The 23,559-nt window shown below is 41.8% G+C and overlaps 1 pseudogene; it reads left to right on the forward strand.

The window, feature by feature from the left end:
* Positions 1 to 241: 241 nt before the first annotated feature.
* LOC127054864 (T-cell surface antigen CD2-like) lies at positions 242 to 23,349 on the forward strand (annotated as a pseudogene).
* Positions 23,350 to 23,559: the final 210 nt, after the last annotated feature.

A 23,559-nucleotide genomic window follows, 5' to 3' on the forward strand; every position in this document is an offset into this window, starting at 1 on the left:
GTCCCATAGAAACCCAGCCCCTGTTCCCACATGAGCAGGGGGCAAATGGGGCAGCTGTCCCGGTGCCCAGGGATTTAAAAGAGTCCTGGGCTCCCGCCGCCGGCGCCCTGCACAGCGTGGAAGGGCTGATCTAGCCCTTCCCCTGTTCAGTCCACAGCTGCCGCAGCAAAAGGCTCCTAATCACCATAGAACTTCATCTTCCCGGCCAGGGGTTTCCTTCCCGCAGGAGCATTTCACAACTATGATCTTGAAAACGAACTTTAGGGGGATCTTTCTAGCCAAGTGCCTGGTGGTTTTATTCTTCTGTGTGAAAGGTGAGTTTGCACTGGCTGTTTTCTGTTTCGGGCTGGCTTTGCTTAAAATGGCACTGAAAGAGTTTAAAACTGTGGTAGATTAACATCCATTCCTTGTACCCAGATAAGGGTGATGAATATCTTAACAGGGTGCTGATTAGGCCCATCTATGCCACAGTGTTAAATGACTCGGTGACCCAGTTCCATTAGGGCTATAATTTTCAAGGTAGGACCTATAAGTGCACTGTCCCAGGGTTTCACCTAGTTGTGAGAACTTGGGGTGGTGTCCACATTGCACACTTTAAGCCTGTCCCCTGACTCAGTTATAGCTGAGGAGCAAGTTATTACCGATATATTTTAAATTATTCCATTAATAGTGCTTTTAATATAGAAATGTGTAAGCATAATTAAATATGACTGATCCTACCTCTGCCACATATCTTCTACTTAAATCTAAATAGGGAAGCTTGGGGCAGGATGGATGACTTGATAAAATGCTTGGATCTTACTTAAATATCATGGGCCACATTCTTCCCTGGTTTAACTCTACTAAAATCAGAGATGAATTTGACCCCTTGTCTCTAGGAGAATTATCGTTATTGCCACAGCAAGTCCAGTGCAGATAAATCATTTGAAGTGTTACACAGCCCTCTCAACTGTAGCTAGCCCTTATGAAGCTGTGCAGATCAGATATTTGGAGAACTGGTAATGGGACCTTTTAGGGTAGGTTCCTGGCCCTGATTCTTGGCCATTGACTTTAATAGAGCCAGGATTTCACCCTACTGCTCTTAAGGCTTGATCCTGCAAAGTTTTCAGCACTCTGTCCCCAGTCCAGGCAAAGCACTTAAATACATGCTTCACTTTAAGCATGGGAGTAGTCTCACTGACTTCAAAAGAACTATTCACGTGATTAGATTGAAACATGTATTCAAATGCTTTTTTGTTGGGGGCAGAGTGCTTAGCTCCTTGTAGGATTGAGCCCTCATTGGGTACGTCTACACTACAGGATTATTCCGATTTTACATAAACCGGTTTTGTAAAACAGATTGTATAAAGTCGAGTGCACGCGGCCACACAAAGCACAATAATTCAGTGGTGTGCATCCATGTACCGAGGCTAGCGTCGATTTCTGGAGCATTGCACTGTGGGTAGCTATCCGGTAGCTATCCCATAGTTCCCGCAGTCGCCTCCGCCCATTGGAATTCTGGGTTGAGATCCCAATTCAAGATGGTGCAAAAACAGTGTCACGGGTGATTCTGGGTAAATGTCGTCACTCATTCCTTCCTCTGTGAAAGCAACGGCAGACAATCATTTTGCGCCCTTTTTCCCTGGATTGCCCTGGCAGATGCCATAGCATGGCAACCATAGAGCCCGTTTTGCCTTTTGTCACTGTCACCGTATGTGTACTGGATGCCGCTGACAGAGGTGGTTCTGCAGCGCTACACAGCAGCATTCATTTGCCTTTGCAAGGTAGCAGAGACGGTTACCAGTCATTCTGTGCTGTCTGCTGTGCCATTATAAATTGGCGAAGAGATGACAGTTATCAGTCGTTCTGTACCATCTGCTGCTGTCATGGGTGCTCCTGGCTGACCTTCACTGAGGTTGGCCAGGGTCGCAAAGACAAAAATGAGAATGGTGCCCTGGGTCATTTCCTCCTTTAATTGTATCTAAAAATAGAGTCAGTCCTGCCTAGAATATGGGGCAAGTGTACTAGAGAACCAGTGTATCAGAGAACCAGAGAGCACAGCCGCTCCATGTCAGATCTCACAGAAATGATGAGCTGCATGCCATTCTAGGGGGTGTCCATGCAACAACTCCACCTGTTGCTTCCCTCCTCCCCCAACCCTTCTGGGCTACCATTGCAGGGTCCCCCCATTTGTGTGATGAAGTAATAAAGAATGCAGGAATAAGCAACACTGACTTTTTAGTGAGATAAAATGAGGGGGAGGCAGCCTCCAGCTGCTATGATAGTCCAGGCAGGACATTAAACGGTGGAGGGGAGAGGAGCGCAGCATCCCGCTGCTATGATAGTCCAGGCAGTACAGAATCTTTTCTTTAGACATAAAAGGTGGGGGCTGATGGAGCTCAGCCCCCAGTTGCTATGATGAGGATGGTTACCAGCCGTTCTGTACCATCTGCTGGGAATAACCGGGAATCATTCCTATTTTTACCCAGGTGCCCCCGGCTGACCTCACCTGGGGCCAGTCAGGAGCACTCACGGGCTGATAACAAGGACGGTTACCAGTCCTACTGCGCTGTACCGTCTGCCACCGGGGAAGGGAGGGGAGAGGATGCTGCTGTTCATTGCCCCAGCACCGTGTCTACCAGCAGCATGCAGTAGACATACGGTGACATTGAAAAAAGTCAAACAACAAACTATTTTTTCCCTTTTCTTTCATGGGGAGAGGGGGAGTAAATTGATGAGATATACCCTGAACCACCCCGGACAACGTGTTTGACCCTACAGACATTGGGAGCTCAGCCAAGAATGCAAATGCTTTTCGGAGTCTGCGGGGACTGTGGGATAGCTGGAGCCCTCAGTCCCCCCTCCCTTCTTCCATGAGCGTCCATTTGATTCTTTGGCTTTCCGTTATGCTTGTCACACAGCACCATGCTGTGGACTCTGCATCATAGCCTGGAGATTTTTTTCAAATGCTTTGCCATTTTGTCTTCTGTAACGGAGCTCTGATAGAACAAATTTGTCTCCCCATACAGCGATCAGATCCAGTATCTCCCGTATGATCCATGCTGGAGCTCTTTTTGGATTTGGGACTGCATCGCCACCCGTGCTGATCAAAGCTCCATGCTGGGCAAACAGGAAATGCAATTCAAAAGTTTGCGGGGCTTTTCCTGTCTACCTGGCCAGTGCATCCGAGTTCAGATTGCTTTCCAGAGCGATCACAGTGGTGCACTGTGGGATACCGCCCGGAGGCCAATACCGTCGATTTGCGGCCACACTAACTCTAATCTGATATGGTAATACCGATTTCAGCGCTACTCCTCTCATCAGGAAGGAGTACGGAAACTGGTTTAAAGAGCCCTTTATATTGATATAAAGGGCCTCGTTGTGTGGACAGGTGCAGCGTTAAATCGGTTTAACACTGCTAAAATCGGTATAAACGCATAGTGTAGACCAGGCCATTGTTAAGCACATGGCCTCACTTTCCCCATTGGTAACATGGAGATAATGATATCTACCTTCTTTTGCAAAGTGCTGTAAGATCTCTTGGCTATTATTATTTTATTTAGCTTTCATTCTGGGGGAATCCACAGCCTAAGCTTGCAATTATAATATTTATAATAATACTTTGTAAATGATTTTAGCTTCAAGTTAACAATCCTTTATCCAACATGTATTAATATAGGTAAATGTCAGCCTGGAGTTTTTCCTACTGCCCTCAATGAAGCTGCTGTTGCATTTTTTCCTTAACCTTATTCAAGAGCAACTTCACTGTGCATCGTGTAGACCCATTTCTCTTTTCTAGTAACAAACATTTTATTAAAGGGAAACAACTGACAGTGCAAGTATTTTTTACACAGGAATATTAACAGAAAGGGTGATGGATACAAATGATCATATGGTAGGGTGGGGTTGGTCTAGATCGTAAGTTACATTAGGTACATACCTATTGGTATTATTTATACTTACAGCAATTATTTTTTAAAACTTTGATCTAAAAACTTAGTTGCTTGTGGCTTATTTATTAGAAGAAGTAGTGGATTCAGTACACAAGAACCATTCATGAATGACAGGAATAAATTCAACAGTAGATCATTTATGATGACTGTTTAATGTTTTCTATGTACTGTACAAGGACTAGATAAATAAGGAATATATTCTTGCTATGGACTTAAAATAGACTCTTGATTTCCTTGAATGGCTCTATTTGTTTAAAATGCTTGAAACTTTAAAAGTGAATGCTTCTTTTCTCAGATGGGTAAAGTACTATTAGCGCAGCTCTTTTTAGTTCACTGCACATGAATCATCCGATCCTCTTTGTGACAGCCTCTGAGCAGTCTGTAGCTAAATTCTGATCACTATCCTTTGCAGAGTATTTCACTTGGCACGATCAAAAATATTGTTTCATTGTCTATATAGAAGACTAAATGCAGCAAAGAGCCTTGTGGCACCTTATAGACTAATAGATGTATTGGAGCATCCGACGAAGTGGGTATTCACCCACGAAAGCTCATGCTCCAATACATCTGTTAGTCTATAAGGTGCCACAGGACTTTTTGCTTCTTTTACAGATCCAGACTAACACAGCTATCCTTCTGATAGAGGATTAAATGTTTGTTGGTGTTTGTTTTGTTTTGTTTGTGCTCATTACGTTCAGACTTCTGCTCCACTGATTTGGGAGACCAAGCAAACTTTTAAAGACCTATCAGGAGACCTAATCAATTGGAATACTATTGAGCTTTCCTTCCTCAGGATTTTGATCAGCTTTCCCTCATCTACACATGCAAAATATAAATGATAGAATATGCAATACAAACAATAATGAGTAGTAATAACTCTAAATATCTGGGAGTAATTCTGAGGAGTAGCAAGTATCTGAATTACATTCTTTTTCTTTGTCAAAAATGCTGCAGGTTTTACAAAGGGCTTTGGTGCTCCAGTTAACACCTATTGGGAGAACGAATATTATTAAAATAGTTACACTTCCAAGAGTGAGTGATTTCAGAATGTTCCATTAGAAATGCTGAATGCTTTTTAAGAACTGTAATAGCTCAAGAATAGCTTCCCTTTGGGCTGACAGATGCATTGCATTAAACTAAGGTGACCAGACAGCAAATGTGAAAAATCAGGACGGGACTGAGGGGCAATACATGCCTATATAAGACAAACTCCCAAATATCAGGACTGTCCCTATAAAATCTGGGACATCTGGTCACCCTACATGAAGCTCTTCATCCTCTCACAGGCTCTAATGGGTTGTCCCTTTCAGATTTCTCTAATAATTATTTTGCTGCACAAGCATGATATTCTAATTTTTTGGATTGATTCCAATATTATTATTCCACAAAGCAGCAATTAGTTTTCAATTTTCCTCTCTGATATATTTTATCATATCCTAGATATAATGAAAACTTTTATAATAAAGAATGATATATTGTAATAAAAGACTTATAAACCTAGTTTTTCTCTATGGGGAAAAGAACTCACACTGTGTAAAAAATAATTTGGCATAGCTCACCATACCTACTGTATAGTTTTATCCTGTAGATTAGGGGGAATTAATTTAGCAAATGGAAGACTGAATAATCCCTAGTTATGAATTAAAGTTTTGCTGTTAATGAATTTATTTTATTTGAAACTTACAAGCATGCATTTAACCTGATAGTTTAAAAGTTATTTATCAACTTGCTTATGCAGTACGGACTATGAATCTACAGAAATGTTTGTGTAGAGTCAGTTTCTCGTTTGAAGTCACCTTCAGGCAAAACCTGTGCTCTAAAAACCCAATCTGCTCTTACTACTCAGTATGCAGAGGCTGTGATTTTTAGATTTAGATTCAGTTTGAGATAAATGGGCATGAGATCTTATGACAGAACATACCATGGGAAAATGAATGCTTCTTTATAAGTAACAACATGAATAAGGCTAAACAGCCTTTACCTTTCTTAATAATACCAATATTTAGCCCTTATGTGACACCTAACATCTTCAAGTGCTGGACAACCACTTGCAGTAGCACCCTTGTGAACTGGGTGTTATCTGTTTTGCACAAAGGGAACTGAAGTCAAAGGTGACCTGAAAAGAGGGAAAAACCTGCCTTTGGGCCTGTGTTTATCAGATGATCATACCCATGAAATAGAGCTCTTGGAGGGAGGGAGTGTATGCTGAGGTCACAGCAGTGTGGGAGACAGGACCTCTGGGTCTTACTCCCACTTCTGCCACTCACTGTGTGACCTCAGGGAAGTTGTTTAGACCAAGATTTTGAAGAGGGACTAAGGATTTACAGTGTTAAACTCGAGACACATTAAAGGAAGCTGATTTTTTCAGAAATCGCAGAGCAGCTGGGCTTTAACCTGTCTCAAGTTTAAATTGAGGCACTCAAAATCACTGGTCACTTGAAAACTTTGGCCACAGGTTTGAATCATCAGAAGTAGTTTGAGTAATTTTGGCTGCCTCAGTTGTAGGTGCCCATCTTGAGGCACATAAAACAGCCTGATTTGCAGAGGAAATTTGTGTTCACAAGCCTTATTTAGTGGGAGCTGCAGGTGCTCAGCGCCTTTGAAAACCAGGCACAACGCATCATAAAGGAACACCTCCAAAACCAAGGCACTCCTAAGGGCACTTTTGAAAATTTGGCCCATAACTTATCTGTGTTCAGAATTAAAATGGGGTGTTTGGGACGCTTAACTAACTAATCTTTGGGAGTTGCTTTGAGGGCCTGAGATGAAAGCAGCTAAATAAATGCCCACCTTATTAATGAAGAGTGGTTTGGGAAATAACGGAAATGTGGGAGTTTAACTTTATGACCAAGTTATTTAATGCTGCAGTGTCTACTGTTAACGCTCCTCCATAGATGCTTTGGACAGACACTAATAGGGCTGTATTGTTCTTCCTCTATTCTTCTGCAAACGAAGCCCCTAAAGTATATGGTATTCAGAATGGTTCTGTTTTCTTGAACATTCCTGACTTCAAAGTGGAAAAGTAACAGGAAATAACATGGCTCAAAAATTCATTACGCCTCACAAAAGGCAAAGATTCTTATGTGAAATATTACAAGGATAGGAGAAAGTATGAGATGTTCCCCAATGGAACCCTGAAAATAGACTGCCTGGTGGAAGAGGACAGCGGAAATTACAAAGTGGCTGTGTACAATGGCATGGGAAGTCTGCAAGTGGAGAAGAACTTAATTCTGAGCGTTCAGGGTGAGTCACTTTCCACATCCCTCCCACCATAGCTGGGTAAGCCCCCTTGTTCCCATTCTCTTCTGCTGAATAAGTCTCCATCCTGTTTCCTTGTGGTCTCTAACTTTGCCACGTGGTCTCCTTTTCACTGAAGAGTTAGCTCTTTTGCGTCTATTCCCTTTCTCTGTTCTTGGGTGGGTTCCTCCTTTTCGTCTCTTGCCAGGTGAGTCTCCCTGTTCCCTTCTTTCCCTCTGCTATCTGATTTCTTCTCTCTCACATCAGCCACGAACTCCGCCAGGCAAAAAGAATGGTATCTAAGAACAATGGAAGAAGTTAGCTCAGGTCACACTAAGCCTTTGTTTTGCTACACAAAATATCCAACCCTGGTTTTTATACATTTGGGAGGGATGGGAGGCAAGGGTCTAAACTGGGGGAGTGGAAATGGTAGTAGAACTGTTCCAAGATCCTCCCACAAAATAACCCATTTGAGACATCAAAATGAGATGCTCCTCACAATGGATTGCAGAGATGTTTGAACTGTTTGCATGCTCTGCTGGGCTCAGCTCCCCTAACTGGGATTCAAATATACCCCTGGACTCCGCTAGGCTCCTTAAGTTTGTGTTCTTCTCCATAAGACACACATTTTGGAACCCAAAAAAACAGCTCAGGAGAGTGCTGGTACATGTGCTGCTGCCCAGTTCAAGTCCTGATTTCACAACAGAAAGTGAAACCTTTGTTAAGCAGCCACTCAAGGGACTGATACCTCTAGGTCGTTTAACCAGTGTGATGTGGAGCAGAACTGTGCTCTTTACATTTGGAATACTTAAACAGTCTCCTAAAACAGGAGGCTGCTGAAAAAGCCTGAGATCTTGCACAAATTTCTGTAACATGAAGATTTTCCTTCTACAGTATTTTGTTTTCATTCCTTGCTTTTGAGCCTGCTAGCTTGTTTGCATGTTTACAACCTGCATTAGTGTTGAACTGCTGCATCTGAAGCCTGACAATTAGTAAATGCTTCAGCATCTAGCCCCCATTTTATTTGTAATCAACTGGGGTCTCCTGTTTACTGTTCACCTGTTCCATCCCTTATAAGCAGGACTGGTTTGAATTTTTTTGTATTTTGAATTAAAAAAAAAGGAGGGGGGAAATATGTTTGGAATTTTTTTCTTGTTTATTGACCAATTATTACAGCTGATTGGAATTTTATGAATGTCAAGATTTTGATGACCTTTAAAAAAAATTCTAAAGAAAAGAAACATGAGCAGAATTTAAAAAAAAATTACTATGACATTCATTCCTGATTTTTTCTACTAACTTGACTTATAAGATGAAGGTAAAAAATGCAGAAATCCTTTAATGTTTTAAAATATTTTCTTTATCGAGATAATTGCTATTTAGATGGAGGTGACCAGTGTCAACTAAGACATCTTTGGCTGGTTCCCTTTACCTTCAGCCAAGAAAGTTGTAGAAGGAAAAGTGTTGCAACAGCTCCATCTCATCTCAACTAGCCTCCCTTTTCCCACAAAAGGATAGTTATTACCATCTAAGATACTAGCCCTCTGACAACCTTACAGATTCAGGAACTAACTTCCTGGAGGAGATCATGAAATGACTTTGGGAAGCTCATGGGGTGAACCACTTGGTTGCCACCCCTTACCACCATCAAACAAATGGCCTAGTGGTAAAGTTTACTGGGACTTTGGGGGCCATGAAACGAGGCACAGCAAAGAAGGAAGAACAGTTAAAGCATTAATTATATTGTGTGTGGACTTCTGCTGCCACAGCAAAGCTCTGAAGTGGTGACCACTCTCAAATCAACACTCTCTGAGCTATTGTTACAGACTGCGTGCTGGCTCGGGTAGGCATCAGTATGTCCGTTATACTTGGGTCACGTTTTTCAAAGTTTACTGCATAAGGCAGTGGTCCCCAGCCTTTTTGGCTGGTAGGCGCCAGCCGAAGGACCACTGCGGTGGTGGAGCACCTGCTGAAATGCCAAGCGACGTCATTGAGAAGCATCCCCACCGAAATTTGGGAGCGATACCTCTCGATGGCATCACTTGTCTGCTGAAATGCTGCTGAAATTCGGTGGCATTTCAGTGGGTGCTCTCCTGGGGGCCAGGACGCAGGCGCATTAAGATGCCCCCACGGGCGCCATGGAGCCTGCAGGCACCGCTTTGGGGACCCCTGGCGTAAGGCATTGGACTGGGATTAATAAGATTGGGATAGGATTTCTAGCTCAGCCACTGACTTCCTGTGTGACCTTGGGCAAATGACTTAATCTATTCAGTGCCTCAGTTTCCCAACTATGACATGGGAATATAGTTCTTAAGAGTGTTGGGAGGACAAAATCCATTAGCGTCAAGGTGGATTTGATTTAAATCACTGGACAAGAAGACTCGATTTAATCATGGATTTCTACATAGAAGTGCTTTCTTGGTGATAGTTATAACCTTAATGCATATTCTTCACAACTCAGAGGTAGATGTAGGTTTCATTTTTAGATGGTACCACTATACATTTTTAAAGTGATTTATTCTGAAAACTTTTCAGATTAATCAGAAAATGAATGATTGTTTGGTTATTTCATTTATTAAAGGTAATTGAAGCAGATAGTTCACCTTCCAATGAATTCATAAATATCTCCAGTTCAACAAGTTAATCATTAATATTTGGAGAATTTTCTTGCCATGCTGTACTAGAAGGAGAACATCACCAGACAGACATTTAAATTGTTTTATTTAACTAAAATAACATGTATTCTGGTTTTTCTTCTTTTAACAGAAAACACATGATTTAACAAAACAAGTATATGAATTTTTTAATTTAAACATTCAAGTTTTTTAAAATCAAGTTTTTGTTAACATTATTTTAGCTAAAATAGTTAAATGAAATATTTAAAGCAACTATATCAGCCAAGTCAACATGAGAAACTTCAAATGTTGGCTCCTGCAGCTGACTCAGTTGTCTTCACCTTCATTTTCCATTTTGTTCATAATCTGGAAAAGAAAAACATGCTTTCCTGCCTTTTCAGGTCCCAAACGATTTCTCAATTTGGAATGAATTAGTCCAAAAGAAGAAAATATTCTTTCTACACCAGCAGAAGAAGCTACTGCTGTTAAAAGTGAGATTATCACTTTTACAGTCTCTGAATCCAAGTGCTTAAGTGACTTCCACAAACTTACTGGTATGACTTCCTTTAAAACATCATCAGCAAACATATTTCTTGAATGGTTCTTATTCCCAAACTGGGTCTCTTTTACAGCCTACTATTGTAGGTTTTTCCTTCTAGTGAGAGAATGGTATGATAGATCTCAAATCAGTGAAGGCTACACTCAGAAAGACCTCAAGACTTCTGGAATCTGCTACTCAAATAATTACACTTTTGTTTCTGCTGCCTGTCCCTCCTATCTCACATTTATCTCCAGATTGCTTCTCCTTGTCCAGATCTATTCCTCCCCCAGCAATCTTCTATTCATTGAACTTTTTGAAACTTTGCACTTTTTAGAGAGAGGTAAGGGATTGACTCCATGTACGCAAACTTGCAGCCAGACAATAGGGTTGAGGTCTGTTATTTCTCACCTCTATATATTTAAAACATTTTTTGCTGTTAACAAGTATGTTATCTCTGGAGACACACATCCACAGTTGGAGAACTGCAAAACTAAGTATCTTTGATAGTGCTCAGTCTAGAAGATACCAAGACCCAGAGGGTAGATAGAAAGATTAACCTAAATAATCTATACAGAAGCCTCTGGAATCGCATAAGATTAGGTCCCTAATTCATGAACTATTGGAACTCATTCACAAAACTTTTCTTAAACATTACATGAATATATTGTCTCATACTATAGAATTTATTCCATGATGAGATGCATTATAGCTCAGATAGTTTTAATTAACCTCTAGATAGGTTTTTTTTTCTTCACAAAGCATTTTATCAAAAAAATTCAACTTAAATAAAAAAAATGATTTTTAAAAACTTTTTTAAATCATTGATTTTTATTTACCTTGACTAGTGATGTGAGGTGCAGTGATATGATGCCCGTTAGGATCAGATAGCTAGGCGAGCTGATACTGAGAGCGTGCAGAGTCGGTTGACGGTATGCCCGGCTCATGAGACAGCTCATGGTGTCCAACACCATCAGGTGGTCCAGAGATGTCTACATGGAACAGATCACGGGACACTGCCAGTACCAGGTTGAGTAACTGAGACTGCTGACCAGGGAAATAACCCACTTCCTTCCCTGATGAACCCATGTACTTATTCTCTACACCAATACTGACTTGGACTCTTAATACTTTCCATGGGTGGCGGACTCGAGTCCACTTGTTCACTGATGCCTTAAAAACTCCCACAGCCTAGTCTGAGTCTGTGCTGGTTATGTGATATGTATGTACCTCGTGAACCTTGTAACTGATACTTGTAATCCCCCATAACCCAAGCCAGATGTATAGTACCTTCCCTCTTAAACTTACGTAAATTTGATTTTAAATATTAACTTTAATATTTTTAAAAGTAAAAGCTTATCTTCTCACATCATCATATGAATCTAGGAATCAGGACCCTAGCTATCTGTCCACAGTATTTAGAATGTTTCAAAATAGGATATCTTTCTGAAATTCATGCTCACTCAAACTGAATTTATGGGCTTGATGCAGTAATTACTGGATAAAATTCTATGGCCTGTGTTATACAAGAGGTCACACTAGATGATCACTGTGGTCCCTTCTGGCCCTAAAATCTATGAGTAGTGTTTGTCTAGCCCACAGCAATTGCTTAAGTGTTAGCAGGATCTGGGCCATACTTTGCACATACACATACATTTTATTCAGTAGATGGATTACAGTGTTTGCTCGGTAGTTAGTGTTCTAGTTGAAGTGCTGTACTCTGAAAAATTACTGACTGTAAGCTAGCATTGAGGGCTTCCAGGCTTTTTGCAATGACTGATTACCTTTACACAGCAAATTCAAAAAGTTGCTGCTTCTTCCTCTCCAACTGATGTGCCTGCAACTTCAACCTGGACTCAGAGACATGGTGGGCTATTTCTGGCTCATGCACCATCACCAGTAATAGAGATTCCACAAAGGGAGCTCCATTAGCAATTTCCTGTGCATAATAAGAAACAGAAACCAGTTTATTCATAGCTTCATTTCCTCTGTAGTGCTAAGATGATTTCTAGTCTAGTCTGTTTTTATACTGCAGTTAGTTATACTGTCATATCTGAACACGTTCCAGCTGTGCATTAAGCAATGTGACTAAGACCTGGCCTATACACTTATACCATCATAGCTATGGCAGGCAGGGATGTATTTTTTTTTTAAACTGACATAGCTTTTCCAGTCTTTCTAGTGCCCAAAACTGAATGCAGAATTGCAGATGCAGTCATGCATAGAGGGAGACTATTGTCTTTCTGCTCTATGATGTAAAGCCTTCATGTAATTTCCCCCTCCCCATACCTTTCATGCTAACTCGTCCCAGCATAGCATAGCATAGCATAGTTTCTCTCCCATAGTAACTGCAATGTGTGTTTGCTTAATTGGACTGATGACTTCCTGTATGGAAGAGAGGAAATACTGCAGTCTCCCTATGTCCCAAGCAACCACCTTAGTGTCTGAAAGCCTGCATGATATCTGAGGTATTTGTGGGTGGAGATAGAGCAGCAGCTGATGTTTTGCTTTCCTTGGCTTTTCCTGCTCTGTGCTCAGTTTTCCACACACAGATCTGGGAGGGAGGTGTTATATTTTTGAGTATGGTAATATAGATATAACTCTGGGTCCTCTCGCTGGTTGCTAATGAGCAGCCACCCCAGTTAGTGCCAGCTCTGTGCCTGAGACAGAGAAGGAGGTGGTCAGTGGAGCCCACAAGTTGACTCCAGGCTCTGTATGGATGGAATAGAGTTCCTGTATCCATGAACCCCGGAGAGCAGAGTTGTTGGGAGGGTTTGCAATCTCCCAGGTCTGCAGGATCCTGTACCTCCTTCTACCAGATGGGATGATGTGGCAAAATTTTTGCTGCGGGAAACTGGTAGTTTGCTCCTCCCTTCAGCCATGTCTGCATGGTTCTCCATGAACTGGAGCAGTGATATTCAGACCTCAGTGGTTCAGAAGCCAAGTTATCGATCAACATTACTCAAAAGAGCCACAGTAGTGTGAATTCATTATGAATATTACTATAGTAAATGAAACATTCAAACAGTATGATGGGAAATATTTTGTGTGTGTGTGTGTGTGTGTGTGTGTATTATTCTCACAGGAAATAAGGTAGTGCAAGTTGGTCACTTAATTGGTTAATAACAGAATAAAAGCATCTTGACTGGTTAATAATTAAACCACTCAGTGTTTTAATATCATGTGCTGCAAAGAGCCGAAAGGAGACATCCTGAGCCGCAGTCTGTTGAGGCTATGTGTACACTGACACTTTCATTGTTAAAACTTTTGTGGTTCAGGAATATGCCCCCTCCCCCCCCCACAAATGGCAAACATTTTAACAACAAAAAGTGTCACTCTAGACAGTGCTACATCAGCTGCTCTCCTGGCAATGAAGCTACCACCCCTCATTGGGGGTGGTTATATTTTTTCGCCAAGAGAGCTCTCTCCCGGTGCTAAAGAGCAGCTACACAGTGCTCCTTACAATAGCATGACTGCTGCAGCACAACCACACCATTGTAAGGTGCGCAGTGTAGATCTACCTGAGCTAGAGTGATCTGGCCTCTTGTGTTTCAAAACTGAATAGGACAAAAGGACTGGGATTCTCTCTCTGTAAATAAACAATGAAATGTTATCTCAAGAAGAAACACTGTACAGATCTGTAGGGAGGGAACAGAGAGGAAAGTGATAATGAGTCATAAAGGTGTTAAACTTTTTATATTAAAGAAAAATAAACATACAGGCCAGTATTGTGGTGGCCTTTTCTTTGTTATTGCCACATCACTTCCCCCACCTACCCTTGGGTCTAATGTGCTGTTCGCTCTCCCCTTTATGTTTTCAGGCATTGCTACTTTCCCACTTTCTCTCTCACTGAATATCTGTATTTCAGATTAATTTGCCCCAGATCCTTTCACATTTTGTTATGTTCTACCAATGCCTATAAAATCCCGCCAGGTTCCTTTGTATCATTCTGTGGATCTTGCCAGTTCTAATAATTAACTTCTTAAAATTAGAAATCTTCACAGACTGCCTCTTCTATTCTCTTTCAGAAATTGTCTCTAAACCAGAAATCAAATGGATATGTTCACAAAAATTAATAAAGGTGACATGTGAGGTGAAACAGACGAACAAACCTGCTTTGCATTTGCTTCAAAATGACAGAATGCTCTCTGTAAATGGGCCAATATATACAAATTGCACATGGAAGACTGAATATCCACCCAAGACCAGAATCCTTACTGCAGAGTTCCAATGTGAAGTTAAAAATGATGTTAGCAAGAGAACTGATGATCAGGAAATCAAATGTTCAGGTACAAAGTCTATATTGTGACAAGGTCTCCTTATCACAGCCCACAAAGAGTTACAAACATATAGCTGTCTCCAGGGTACTGATTCTAAAACTAGTGGCAGCCCAATAAAATAACTGAGGGAATTGACATGAAGTAGGTTTTATGCAGTGCTACACAGCAGGAAGCAAAAAACAAAACCCTTTTTGTCAGCTGTTATTCTTTTATTATTTCTACAGCACCAACAGTATCCATTGCACTACACTGACCATTACAACTTCAGAGGTCATTTTAGTTGGATAGAATAAAATTACTCAAGCTGAAAATTGGTCAGGGCGTCCGTTAACACCCGATCTTTCTCAAGAATGGGCCTGATTCTCCTCTCTCTTAATCCAGATTTATACTGTACACCTATGTGACTTCATTGACTTCAATGGAATTGCTCTTGATTTACACCAGTGTAAGGCTGTGCCTACACTACAGGTGCTACGGTAGCATAGCTATAGCACTGCCGCTGTGCCACTGTAGTGCAATGGTGTAGATGTTTACTACCATGGCAGAAGGGTTTTTTCCATCACTATATTTAATCCACCTCTCTGAGAGGCAGTAGCGAGGTTGACAAAATAATTCTTCCATCGACCTAGATGCATCTACACTGGGGGTGACATCAACTTAACTGAGGTGCTCAAGGCACAAATTTTGTTATGAGCCTGAGGAACATATTTAGATCAATCTCATTTTTTAAAAAAAGTTAGGTTGCCCCAGCTACATCGCTCAAAGAATTTAACCCCCACCGTAGACAGCGCTAGATTGACGGAAGAATTCTTCCATCGACTTAGCTACCATGCGAAGCTACCTTCCTGTCAGTGTAGGTAGTGCCCATGGTGCTGCAGCTGTGCCACTGTAGTGTTCAAGTGTAGACAAGCCCCAAGTGACAGGAGAATTAGGTGCAAGGAAGTCTTGATCTTTTCCACCCTTGTATCTACACAGTCAGTGGTGCCACATTGGCAGATGGATTCTTCTGATAGAAAGAAATAGATGTCCTTATTATGTTATTTAACATGTGCATATAAAGCATGGGCTTCCTTTGCAATTTTTGGGAAATTAGCTGTGTTTTAGGAGGTGAGCGGCTTAAATGAGCAATCAAGTAGATTATGCCTCAGGTGTAGATTTTCTTAAAGGAGAGGTTTTACAAAACTTGCTCTTCATAAAAATGTTTTCATGAAACTTTAGGGGGAAAAAGTCAGTGGAAATTTTGTTTTTGTTTGAACGAAACAGTGTCCTGCAGTGTTGGAGAGGCAAGCCCAGCAGCATTAGGCTAGTGTGCAATGAGTGAAACACACCTGAAAATGACCAGTCTTTTCTTTAATTGTCCAACTTGGTAAAATACAAGAAGTCAACAAATTAAAAATTAATCAGGTCTCCAAAATCCTTTCAATTTTAATTAGCTAAAATGTCAATAGAAAAATTGTTAAAAACTAAATTTCATTACCTGTGTGTTTTTAGTCTTTTAAAAGTAATATCTGAACAAATTTGATGGCTTCCCACCTGTGGTAAAGTCCTGTGGCCTGTGTTATTCAGGAAGTCAGACTAGATGATCACAATAGTCCCTGCTTGCTTTATAGTCTAGGAATCTCCAACTATGCAATTAACTCACATGTTCCCTGTGACGTGTTAATCTGGGCATTTGGCAGCTTCAGACACCAAGCAGTTTAACAGTAACATAAGTAAAATTGGCAATCAGGTGGTAGAAACCTACATACTTACTACAATGGGAACAGTGCTGCAGGCATTACCCCTTTAGTTTTGCCAGAGTCATAGCTACAGAAATGGGCATTTACAGCTATTACCCCAAAAGAATCATATATTCTAAATTAGAGATTCCAATGGTTAAATCATCACTATTTAATATGCGTTGACCAGTGACTCTGCAGTACATGCTGTATGGTATACAGGTGAAGATATGGAGTCAAATTTGCTGTGGAATTAATTCCTTGGGCTTCAGTGAAGTTTTCCACGCAGAGAGTTTGGCCTATTGACCATACCCCAATGAGTTTATAATCTAGATCACTGGTCCCAAAACTTTTCAGGTCATGTCCCCCTTTACACCAGATGCTGCAGCAGGGAGTGCCACTGAAAGCCTGCAAATAAATAAAACCAGTCTGCTTTCAAAGGGGGTGAGGTGCAGATATAAGACTCAAGAAATAATTCTCAAAGATAGCTAGGGATAATTCTGTTAAATTGACACACAAGCATAGGGTGGATGGTCCAAATATGGAGTCACCCTAAGGCAGGTAGAGTTGCTGTTTCTTACTGTCACAGTCATTTGTGTATATTAAATACTTGGAGCTTATTGCATGAAGTTCATTCTTTCATCACTCAAGGCCAATCCTCACTGGGTGTAAACCGACACCCCGAGCACTGGCTCCGCACTCCCATTTGTGGATTCCTAGCCAATGGGAGCAGGGGCAGGGGTAGTGCCTGTGGGTGAGAGCCAAGCAGATCCACTTGCATGCTCCACCTAGGAGCTGGACCTGATGCTGGATGCTTCCAGGCACAGCATGGTGCCAGGACAGCCAGGAAGCCTGCCTTAACACCTCCACTGTGCTGCTGACCGGGAGCCGCTCAAGTTAAACCCAGGCCCCAATCCCTAGCCCTGAGCCCCCTCAAACCAGGACCCTCTTTGTGCACCCCAAACCTCTCATTCCCAGCCCCACTCCAGAGCCTGCACTGCCAGGCCAGAGTCCTGACCTGCTCGTGTACCCAACCCCCATCGCTGAGCCCTCCCAAACCAGGAGCCCCTTCCTGCACCCCAAATCCCTTATCATTGGCCCTAGCCCAGAGTGCTGACCTGCTCCTGCACTCCAACCCCCTGCCCAGAGCCCCATCCCACACCCTGAAGCCCTCACTCCCGTGGCCCAGCCTTGAGACCTTCCTACACCCCACATCCCTCATCCCCAGCTCCGTTAGGTTATGGGCATCAAAAATTTTCTTCAACTGGGTTGCCAGAAAATAAGTTTGGAAACCACTGGCCTAGTTGACAGAGCACTGGACTCTGGACTCTGTAGACTTGTGTTCTATTGGCAGCTCTGCCACTGGCCTGCTAGGGGACCTTGGGCAAGTCACTTCACCGTCCTGTGACTCAGTTTTCCCCTGTAGTAAAATGAGGATAATGATACTGACCTATTGAGATCTATGGATGAAAAGTAACATATAAGAGCTCAATATTATTATTACATGAATCTCTTGTTTTAATTGGGCTACTTACAGGTGCCATTTTGCAACCCAAATAATATTGATAATGATGATGATAATTGTATAGGGCAGTGTTTCCCAAACAAGGGTCGTCTCTTGTGTAGGGAAAGCCCCTGGTGGGCCTGGCCAGTGTGTTTACCTGCCCCGTCCGCAGATCTGGCTGATTGCGACTCCCAATGGCTGCGCTTTGCTGCTCTGGGCCAATAGGAGCTGTTGGAAGCAGCGTGGGCCAAGGAACATATTGGCTGCCACTTCCAGCAGCTGACATTGGCCTGCAATGGCGAACCGGGGCCAGTGGGAGCCGCAACCGGCCGGACCTGCGGACGGGGCAGGTAAACAAACTGGCCTGGCCCGCTAGGGGCTTTCCCTACACAAGCGGCGACCCTAGTTTGAGAAACACTGGTATAGGGTATTTTTTTTGGAAGATCACAAAGCACTTCGCAGACTCTAAGAAATTAAGCATTGCAGCATGCCAGCCCTTTTACAAGAGAGGAAGGGGAAGCCTTGCGATAATTAAAGACAGATTTCAAGACACAGAATTTAAAGTATGTACCCCTTTTTGCTCACACATGTGCACACTTTTGCATACTCAATCACTTCCATTTTGTGAGCAAAACTTTGGATTTGCAAGTTTAAATGGGGCTTTCCAATATCCATTTGTTTTATGATCCAGTGCCCCATATGCGCACACATTTGGGAGAACTGTATGCAAACATAAATGTGTGTAAACATGCAAAAATATGTGCAGAGTTTGAACCTCCCTTTCTGCAAATTCTGTGCCAAGGATCTGGCTTAAATAGATGGGCAAAGAGGCTGAGGCCAGTAAGGAGGAATCCTCTTCCCTGGGCAATAGATCAATTGAAGATCCCCTTCCCTAACCTGAGGGTGGAAGTAGACTGTGGTGCATCTCTGAGGATATAGTTTAACCTGGGAGCCCAGCCTACACAGGAGAATTAAAGCATAAAGCACCTGATCTACAATTCCCATAGGGCTCCAAGGTGCCATTTCTGAACTCAGCTATTTCAGTTGTCAGCCAAAATATTTCTGCTTATGATTTTTTGAAAAGTCATAATTGTCAGTGAGGAGAAAAAAAAATCAGTCCAGCTCTATGTAGGATCTACTCTACATTAGAGATTTGTGCATCATATAGGTGCAGAAATCTCTAACTCACACAAGCTTTAAGGTGTAAAGGTTTGGTAGTCAGTGAGTGTGCAAAGCAAGTCTGAGTGACACATTGAGGGGTAGAAGAGGACTGTGTCTTACATCCTCCTTTTGGCTGCCTTTCCTGCTACTCACTTTTCTTTTATCCACTGGGCACAAGTTCTGAAGTCCTTATGTAGATACAACCGTAATCGACTTCAATGGGAGTTCTGCCCAAGGAAGGACTGAGTCAGGTTTTGATCCTCAGTACGTACATGGTATTCGTTTGCACACACAGCGCACGTTACTGTACTTCACACTCATTTTTGACCAACTTACCCCCAACAAGCAATTTTACACTTGTGTTGAATTTAGCCCCCCTCAGCACCCCTTCTGAAAGGGCCTGCTTTTGAATGCATGCACTCCCAAAGAGGTGTGGTGCTGGATGGGGGAAGTAGAGATATAAGCAAGCCTATTTGGATAAAATAAGGAACAATCCAATCAACCTTCACCCTCAGATCAAACCAAACATTTGTTTTGAGGTTACATAAAGTCTGGTTAGTTTTTCTGTTTCTTCACTGTTGTTAATTATTGTGTAGTTCTTCTTTAGAGTTCCAGCCAAGGCTAGAAAAGCATGCTCTGAAATACCACAAGACAAGTTTTTCTCACAGTATTTCCGGCCCAGTAGGAAGCACCACTGAAAAAGTCTGTTTTTTGTCAGACTCTGAGCCCTACTTTTGCCCATTCAAAGCATTCTGAAAGTCTCTAAAAGGGCCAGAAGGGCATTCAGATCTTTGTGTGCCAATCTAGAACAAGACTTTTGAGGTTTGACCATCCTAGCTGCAAGATGACACCTACTGTTGCTTAGGTAAAACTTCTTGGTACTCCTGTGAATTCTGCCTCAAACTTTCCCTAGAACTCTCATCAAATAAAGCGTATGCCACACACATTTCATAACTCTGTGTTCCATGAAAACTTGGCAGGAAGCAGAATTCTGTGAGACCATAAGCTAGTGGTTTAACCTTGTTGTGCCTCAATTACCCCTCTGTAAAATGGGGATAATAATACTTAACATTATCTCAGAGGGGTATTATGAGTCTTAATTTGTTTGTGAAAATGCTTTGAGATGCTAGGACAAAAGATGCTATATTAACTACAAGGTTTTCATACAATTTATCATTATCCATGTCATAAGCTTCACGTGTACATCCTCCAGATCACTGGGACCAAATTCCAGACTTTGCATTGGAGTTTTCTTCTCTCCCTGTGACATCTCCTTCTTCTCTCTGAGCTAGGGCTGCTGGACATTGTTCTCATTGGGAGCATTGCAGGAGGTTCAGTTTTCTTTATCATCTTTTTGGCTCTGCTGATTTACTGTATCAGGAAGAAGAGAGCACAAAGATATGAACAGGGTGAGCCCTTGAAATTTTCATGTTGCTGTCTGACCACTTAAAATCTCCTAGTTCTTTTCACAAACTGCTCAGAAATAGTGAAGAGAAAGAACGGAATTTTGTCACACTGAAATTCTACGCTTAAATTGCCAGTTTTAATCTTGGTTACTGATAGTTGTTCTTAACAAGACAGTGCTATTTTCAAGGACTATTATTTACCAGTGAGGGGAGAACAGATCGTCCAAAAGCTTGTCTCAGAGAAGCATTCATGATTATTTGAACATCCTTGATCTACATGTAAGCTTGAGAATCTCATTAACTTATATATATGTAAAGACAACCAACTTCACTAATTGCATTTGAAATGTAGGCATGCCTAGAGAATGATTTGAGATGCCTCCATTTTTTTTTTTTTTTTGGATATGCAGCCTGAGACACTTTAAAGAGATCAGATTTTCAGAAAGTATAGAGCGTAAGAGAGATTTTGTTATTATAGACTCATAGACTTTAAAGTCAGAAGGGACCATTATGATCATCTAGTCTGACCTCCTGCACAATGCAGGCCACAGAATCTCACTCATCCACTTCTATAACAAACCTCTAACCTATGTCTGAGTTACTGAAGTCCTCAAATTGTGCTTTGAAGACCTCAAGCTGCAGAGAATCCTCCAAGAAGTGTCCTATGCCTCATGCTGCTGAGGAAGGCGAAAAACCTCCAGGGCCTCTGCCAATCTGCCCTGGAGGAAAATTCCTTCCCTACCCCAAATATGGTGATCATTTAAACCCTGAGCATGTGGGCAAGACTCACCAGCCAGCATCCAGGAAAGAATTGTTTACAGTAACTCAGATCCCAACCCATCTAATATCCTATCACAGACTACTGGGCTTACTTATCTGATGATAATCAAAGATCAATTGCTAAATTAATTGCCAAAATTAGGCCATCCCATCATATTCATCCTCTAAAAATCAGGCCCCATTAAAGTGTCTCAACTTGAGTACCTGAACATAGAAATATGCAAAAATCATTAGTAATTTTTGAAATTTTAGACTGAGTTTTAGTTTTAGTGGTCACAGAAAAAGAAGAAAAGATATGTAATGAGAGAAATCTAATTCAAGAATACAACAGAGTATTAGTTATAAATAATTAACAATGAAATCATCATTACAGGTAAATCATATCATTAGGGTGAACAGGGTTTAACTAAGTCCTACATGTTCATTAGATGTTTTCATGGTGTGAATAGCTTGACCAGCAATAGGGAGGACCATAAATCTCCCAATAGCCTTTTCTTGGAATATATCCAGTCTGAACTTGCAGACCTGAGAGGTTTGGATAGTTCAACTGAACTTTTGGTTGCTCATCTGAGTCAAACCCAAACTCCAAACCTGTTAGGCTTGGCTTCACTAGAAAGCTAAGACATGTTAGAACATGACCTTGAGGAGTCATGAACATAAGAATGGCCATACTGGGTGAGACCAATGGTCCATGTAGCCCAATATCCTGTCTTCTGACAGTGGCCAATGCCAGAAACTTGAGGGGAAATTAACAGAATAGGCAATCATCAAGTGATCCATCCCCTGTCACCCATTCCCAGTTTCTGGGAAACAGTTTGTTTTAGTTGCCATGTTTCATTAACTTTGTGCCCAGCAGTTAGTGTAGACAGCGACTATTGTGTTTAACATCTTGCCAGCAGCCATGGGTAACCTTACTGGAACCAAAGATTTACTGGTGATCCATTGACACAGTTTTAAAACTGACTTCCTGTCCTCACTGAGTGTTAAGGTGCATTTAACTCTGTGTTAGTTACTATCAGGGTAACTAGGTCCTTTAGAATGGTTCAACAGGAGTTTAGGATCAGTTCAATATCTAAGCCAAGGGTCACTCAGTCCCTAAATCAAATCATAAATGGTCACTGGCCTTTCAGAAATGGTAATAATGTGGCCAAATACCATTACTTTACTTCATCTATATGAAGTACATTTAGTATGGGTAAAAAGTACAAGATTGATTGCCCTTGTGTACGGAATCCTCTATTTACCTGCAGAACAATTACACTACAGATAGCAGCAGGACAAACTTATTTTACGCTGCCCTCTGCTGATGTGTCTCAACCCTGTGTTCAAGGGATCACCTCCAAAGATGAGAGAGGAGTTCAGTCTCCTTGGCATATTTCCTGCTTTCTGGTAAGCTGTTGTAGCTGTCCAGCAGAACAGGCGCACTGAGATAAGAGGGGATGGAACTGACTGAAATATCCTATGAGCACCGTGACCCCTACCAGCGAACAGATGGGCCATGGGTAGTCTGGAATAGATGGCAAATTCAGGTTTGATTATTTCATTGAAATAAACAGGGTCCCCAAAACCATACCACTTAAACTATGCAAGCATTTGACTGCTTGCCAGTATCCAAGCCTCCTTCCCTAAGTAGTAGCTTTTCACTATAAATAATAATGCCACATTACTTTTTGACTAATTTTTTTCTTATTGCCCTTCTGTTTATTTCCAAAATATCCAGATAACTAAAAGGCACTAGCTTCTGTATGCTACCTCTGCTAACAGTAACCATCAGCGCAGTGAAAACCTTTGACTGCATAAGAGGAACAGGGCCTAGGAAAGATCTCAGCAGCTTCCCTAACTAAGACAGGCACAGGCTGCCCTGCAGACTCCTTCTGTAACCAGCATGGATTATCTTCTGTTTGTTTGTACTGGTGACATGACTCATGCCGAGTCATTAACTAATTACTTGGTGGATTTGTAATTGCAGATGACGAGACACTGATGTAAATTCAACGAGTGAGTGATGAATTGAAATATCAGGAGTTTCCTCAATCTCCAGTTCATGCTCCCCAGAAGCAGCCATGTCAGCAGCAGAGACCCCCTCCACAGTCTCAAACTCAGTACCAGGCAGTGCCCCCCCAGCCCAGGCCATGCACTCAGCTGAAGTCTCCAAGCCACATGAAAGAGAAACCGTAAGCATTTCTCCTGGAGGAACAGAACCTGTCCCATTCCTGCTCTGATGGGATCCACCACAAAAATAATCTTGCAAATAGTCAGCAATTCCCCAGACTAGCGGCTTTTGTTATGGAAGATCATGATCTGTATTGAATGGATGATAAAAAGGCTCATGGATGGAGACTAGAGGTGATCAAATGTCATTATCTTGTCCCTTTTCTCCAAGTGACT

Source organism: Gopherus flavomarginatus, chromosome 1 (assembly GCF_025201925.1).
Source record: "Gopherus flavomarginatus isolate rGopFla2 chromosome 1, rGopFla2.mat.asm, whole genome shotgun sequence".
Classification (NCBI taxonomy): Eukaryota; Metazoa; Chordata; order Testudines; family Testudinidae; genus Gopherus; species Gopherus flavomarginatus.